The following is a 5,464-nucleotide window of genomic DNA, read 5'->3' as shown; positions in this document are numbered from 1 at the left end:
GTCCATAGATCACTTCGACGGTCTATACTTTGCACCGTACTTCACACTTTTCTGACGAACTTCGATGAAGCGTATTCTTTTCTATTCGTTTAACGTATAAACCCCCTAATACTCACTAAAAATGGTTATAACACTTGCAACCTTTATGAATATCATGATTAACCTCCTATAACCTCAAATATAATCTAACTTTCCAAGCGTACATCGTTAACTTACAACGAACCTAACATACGAAAGTACGAGGTGTAATAACCTAGCATGGGCTTGAGGATTGAGGATTGCGAGGAGCTGTTAATTTGTGGAATGAGCCACATTACCTCCAGTATTCTTTTTTTCGGATGGACAATGCCTCAGATAGTGACCCTGCTGACCGCACCCAAAGCAACCATCCATGCCCGAACGATGCACTCCTAGGTGCCTCTTACCACACTTGTTGCAAGTAGGGAAAATCTCTGTGGCCCATATTGGTCTGTGATTGTGAGCTTGCTGCTCTGAAATTCCGGCTTTTTTGATTAAACTTGGACCTCGTGACTAGGGTACTGGCTATAGATGGAGAGGGTGTTGACACCTAATTTTTTCCCTCCAATAATTTTATTGTGTCACAAACAGGGTGGAATATGCATTTTAGAAGTAAAAAATGATTTCCAAATTTATTTCGGTGACATTTTTTTCATTTCATTTGGGAAAATATCATCAAGTATACTATTGTATATCGTCTTGTATATTCGATATGTTTTTTAAGAATTTCAAACGTATTTATCAAGGTTTTAATTTAAAATAGTGAAATTAATTACTTGAATAATTGTTTAAAACTATTTAATGGTTAATGGATAAATATTTTACTTCATTAAATCAAGAAATTTGATTGATTAAATAAGTAATCAAATACGTCTCAAATTTTACAATTTAGTTGGCTCTAATTGCAATTACTTTCAAAACGGCTAAAATTGAAATCGTCGATTTTATTTATGTGTTAAATGAGGTCATAATTGAAATGATCAGTTAGCTTCTTCACTTTTAATTAGGATATAATTGAAACGACCAGTTGTTTTCCAGATGACCCTAATTGAAATAACTTGTTTAATTTCACTTTTTTTAAAATTGTGACCACATTTGCACAGTTTAGCCATTTTTCTGTTTTAATTGATTGATTCAATTCAAATTGGGCCGTAGCCCATTCATTTCCTTTAACCGACCCGGCCCAATTTCTATTCTTTATACATTTAAACCAAATGTCCCTGACATATACAACACATATGTGTTGTTATGTTGAAAGAGGGTTTAAAAACCTTAACGCCACCTTTGTACTCTCTCTGTCATCTTTGCCAATAATGGCATGAAAACATTGTACGTCTTACTTTTCAGAGTTGCCAATCCGTTTTGGGCAAGGGCAATTAATGCTCTTGCCCTCTCTCATCTACACCACCATTGAACAACCTCAAAGGTGAGGTTTCCCCTCTCTCTCTTTGCTTTTCTGCATTTTCTTTAATGGATTTTGTCTGGTTGTGATTTCAAATGTTTTTTTTATTGGTTAGTTACACAATTAGAGGGAATTCAAGAAGCATTTCCCCCAATTCCACTATTCCCACATAGGTACAACCCTACCTGTTGGGTTTTTGGGGTTCTATATAAAGAACCCCCAATTCCTCATTACACACACGAAAATACTTGCAAGATTCAGCGAAAACCCATTGAGGTTTTAAACTGAGTTTTGTGAGCATACATAGGGCTTTGGTTTGCCCGAAACCCTTATTAGTTTAAAATTTGGTTTTGGTTTCTTATTTTTTTTTGATTTCTTTGTGGTTCGTGTGGCTGTGAGGTGTGGAGGAGTTAGAAGGTTCTCAAGCTCTATTATCGGCAAGGATACCACAACAAAAGGTAAAATTCCATCCTTTTTTTGTTTATTTTTTTGTTTGTTCATTGTTTTAGTTTCAGTTTTGTTTTAGTTTTAGCTATAGTTTTTGTTTATTTATTTGCTTATGTATTTTGTATATCCAGTATGTAATTGTGTGTTTGTTTGTTTAGTTTTTTTTTTGTTTGTTGGTATTAGTAGGTCAGCTTATTCTTTAATGTGTTAGCCTTCCTAGGTTGTTTAGTTCAAGCATGCTTAGTTAGTTTATCAATGGTTATTCATGTAATTCAGAATATGGTTAGATACTTATGCTTCTATATGTTCCTTAGCTAGCTTAATACTGTTAGCATATGCCTTGTTTTGAAACCAAGTTTGGTTTTGAATATTCCCGTGCTATTCAGATCCTGAACTTGTTTGAACTAAATGAGTGTACATTATTGCAAGTATGTTTGAATTGAGTACATCAAGTCTAACTTGTCATTTATCTGAGTAGTCCATGTGCTAGTACTTTTCAATATGACCTTTGTTATTGTCTAGTTGATTATTTAAGCTCAGTCTAACAAGTGTTATCATGTGCTTGAAATGCTCAATGTGTATGCATGATTAATCTGCTAGATCAGTGTAGTCTAGTGACAATTATTAGCCTCACCATGTTTCTAATGTGTTCTTGTTTAGAGTAAGTTTGGCCTTCATGAAAGCTAGGCATATGAGCGTGTTGATCAGTAAGTCATGAGTCTGTCATCTACATTAGCATGTGTCTTCCTACTTATATACTTATCCAATATAGTCTTGTCTCTGTTAAATGTTGTGTGTTTGTCCAGAATAGCTTAAGCATTATCAGGTGTCTATTAGTTGTTGTAAAGGATGATCCAATAGTGGTTATGCATCTCACGAACTTGTCATTTTTGTCTTAGTTTAAATTCTCAACATAGGACTTGGTTTTATCCTGTTCAATAAGCTTGTGCTGGCTTTAATGAGTTGATCAGTCTTGGATTGTGCAAATGTAGGAATCAGTTTAGCTTACTATTAAACTTGAATCAATATGCCTTTCTTGGTCTGATGTAAGGTGTATATAAAGTAACTTGTTTATAGCCCAACATAGTGTATAAAGGGTGGGCACAAGTTTTTTTTAGTTTGACATTCATCTTGGTCAAGCATATGTAGTAGCTGATTGGTTGGCCTAAGCCTTAGTCGGTTGAAATGCTCATAGTGTCGATATGATCTTGAATGGACTAATTGACTCTAATATACTGGGTTAGTTAAGTGTTTGCAAATACTCATCTCTATCTAGTTTAAACAATGATCAATTCCTGTATATAGTAAGCTTAAGTGTCTAAATTGATCACCAAACAGAGCAAATGACTTCTTCCCTTGAGTTGATTATTTTTCCCCGAGTGAGTCAAAGCTAAGCTTATATTGTTCCATAATGATCAAGTGAGCAAATATGAACATGCTAAGTGCCCTTGTCTACTGTCATTGGTCCTTCATCCTTAGCTAAAGATTATTTGTCTTATTGGTGTCAGTACATGTTTGGTTTGATCATGGGCTACTCCTCTTCCCTCTTGATTCAGTGAGGTGTTCTCTTTAGAATAAGTATATGTTTTGAGTATATATATCAAGTATGTCCCTGTATATCTATGTATATCTGATTGAGTTTTGCTTGCGATTTCTCCCCTCCTCTCTCCTTCCTCTTGTTTGATATTGTGATGGTATGGTATATGCTAAGTATACAAGATATATATCTCGTGTATACTGTGGTATGGATGGAGTGTATATCATGTATACTAGTGGTATACATAGTATTGACTGCTGATTAAGTCTGGTGTTAATTGGTGTGGGCCTGTCCTTTGAGTCCATCATTGAAAAAACTGATTTGAGCCTTTTATGCCATACTTCGCATACGATTTGGTGTTTGGGCCTACTGTTTTTCTCCTTCCGAGCTGTTTGGGTTTGTTCCGTTTTGTACTTATTTGGCCTTCACTGTGTTCGTTTCCATGGATATACTATGCTATAGTTGATTTATGTTTATATGTATCTGAGATTATGTGTAAATGTTATGTGACAATTCATTCTTGTTTAAATAGTTTGTTAAGCCTAGATGCTCTCTAACCGCATTGTTCTTTCTTCCCTCTCCTTTCCTTGCATGATCTCACTCGCATAGGCCATTCGGGTCGAAACCACGACTACTATGTCATTGGGCCAAAGGCAACACTCTTCTTTGTCGAGTCTAAATCCAACATTGAAGGCCGAACCATGGGTGAATATGGTCAACTAGTGGGCTCGGTAGGCCCACTAGCCTTCCTTATTCTTTTTATCTAAATGCATTATCTTGTAAATGATGTTATTATGAATGCTTGTAAATATTGAAACCCGATGGCTTATAACTTAGTTGAATTAGGCAAAACGATACATGTATCGTTTAGAATGGATAGGAACCCGGCTAATATTTCAAATCTGGACCCAATAAAAGATAAGTGACAATGTTTCAGCAAAAGTGTGGCTAAAAAATGAATTCCGATCTCTTTCTTGTAAAATTGAAACAAAAAAAACGGTGGAGTACGTGTTTTGTTAGAAGAAATTGATTTGTCTTGAACCTGGGAAAATTTTGAAAAATAGTGAGCATTTATGAGAGGTCCAACTTTCTTAATTTTCTTTTAGAAATTTCAAAAGAGTTAAGGGAAAAATTCTGGTTTCTAAAGCAAGACTTGTAGAGAAGAATTTCAAAATAGTTTAAAGGGGACCCAAATGACCTTTTTTTTTTCTAAATCCTTTGGGCCAAGCCCATTCTAATTGAAATGAAGCAAAGTGAATTTCTTTTAAACGTTAGTTTGAGGAAAGGATTCAAAAAGGGTATGGTTGACCTTCAATATAACCGAAAAATGGAAAAATGACTTGTGATTAAAAGGAGTACTTTTATGAAGTTGTATAAATCATATGGCATTTTTACATGGACATACACTTGGGACTTTTTTTTTATACATAAAAACTTATGAGGATAAAGGGGCATAACATTTGGACCAAATTAAACTCAAGAGAAATCTTGAGTGTGTTTTGGCCCGGAAATGAAATGACCATTTCAAACCTTACATGTCTTTTTTTTAGGGAAGTAAACTTCCTCAAATAAAGGGATTTTTGCAAAAATATTTCAAATGATATACCATGACATGATATATAAGATTTTAAACTAGTTTAAGCAAATAAGCACAAATCACACATGAAGCTGGAAGGTCAACCATATTCTACAGATTCTTAATATCAGTGTGTCTTAACGCCTTCCCTGAGGAATCACCACAACCCTTACCTCGAACTCTAGTTTAAAAGGTTTTTTCTTTGTTGGAATAAATCCTTTTACTTGGTTTTCCTAATTTCCCTTATAAATTAGGTGGCGTCTCTAAAAAATAAATAAATCCATAAGAGTCCACAACTTTGAAGTAGCTTTTATGCCTCGCGTAAAAGTGAAACGTAACAGATGGTGACTCTGTTGGGGATTTCGAATAGGTTCTAACCATAAGGGTTTCAATGTAATGTGATTCATTGTAATTATTTGCTTATTTGTTTGCTTTCTTGTACATATAACTGTCATTGCATGCATATCATAAAATCCGCCAAATT

At 34.7% G+C, this 5,464-nt stretch overlaps 1 long non-coding RNA gene across 1 annotated transcript; it reads left to right on the top strand.

Moving 5' to 3' along the window:
- Nucleotides 1–1,265: 1,265 nt before the first annotated feature.
- On the top strand, nt 1,266–4,236 carry LOC132641048 (uncharacterized). The gene is made up of 2 exons (XR_009582642.1): nt 1,266–1,878; nt 4,014–4,236. It is a non-coding gene; the product is annotated as an uncharacterized LOC132641048 (long non-coding RNA).
- The last annotated feature ends 1,228 nt before the right edge of the window (nt 4,237–5,464 follow it).

The sequence above is a fragment of the Lycium barbarum genome, chromosome 5, assembly GCF_019175385.1.
Source record: "Lycium barbarum isolate Lr01 chromosome 5, ASM1917538v2, whole genome shotgun sequence".
Lineage (NCBI taxonomy): Eukaryota > Viridiplantae > Streptophyta > Magnoliopsida > Solanales > Solanaceae > Lycium > Lycium barbarum.
The sequence above is the reverse complement of the archived record's forward strand: the minus strand, read 5'-3'. Positions and strand labels throughout refer to the sequence as shown.